Here is a 658-nt window from a genome sequence, read left to right on the forward strand (position 1 = left end):
CCGAGCGTGGGAGGTACGCCATCAGCGTTTTCCGGGCTCCTGACGCCCCCGCACCCCCCCTTCAGGCCTAAATGCGCGGGCTTGCATCTCCGCATTTGGCGGGCAAAGTCCCGCGGGAGGCCGCACCTAAGTCCGCCGGGGTTTTTCGGCCTCACAGTCCGAGGCCGTCGGGGACGCGCTCCTCGGGACTATTTATTGCCACCAGCGGGAAATCACCTTGGGGGTACGCAAATGCCCGCGCTGGGGAAGGCCGATCCTCCCACCCGAACTAGTCCCCGGCTGGGCCCAGAGGGGACCGGCAGGAGCCCCTGCGGAGCGCCGGGTCGCAAGCTCGGTTCCGCCGGGGGAGAAACCCCTGGGAGACAAGAGGTGACGCCAGGGCCACTAGGGTTAAGGAGACGCCAAGGTGACTCGCGCCCGTCACTACAGGGGCACGAGAGGACAGACAAGGGTATAAAAGCTGGTCCGCCTCAAAGTGTCGCGCTCCCGCCGAGGGCGGAGACGCTCTCCCGGGCGGGCATCGGGACGGACGCGGCGTGCATAAGCGGAGCTGCGCCAAACGCGGACCTCAAAACCGAGAGCGGCAGTGAACCCGCAGCGCGGGACCCCGACAAACGCTGGCGCCCGGCACGAACCCACAACGGGCCAAGCGCGGCCG

General features: G+C 68.2%; 1 protein-coding gene across 2 annotated transcripts in view; it reads right to left on the reverse strand.

Moving 5' to 3' along the window:
• The window catches only part of PTMA (prothymosin alpha), a 4,074-nt gene that overhangs the window by 2,333 nt on the left and 1,083 nt on the right, over positions 1-658 (reverse strand). The gene's annotated exons all lie outside the window — the stretch shown is intronic.

This window comes from Pteropus alecto, unplaced genomic scaffold, assembly GCF_000325575.1.
Source record: "Pteropus alecto unplaced genomic scaffold, ASM32557v1 scaffold110, whole genome shotgun sequence".
NCBI classification, from domain to species: domain Eukaryota; kingdom Metazoa; phylum Chordata; class Mammalia; order Chiroptera; family Pteropodidae; genus Pteropus; species Pteropus alecto.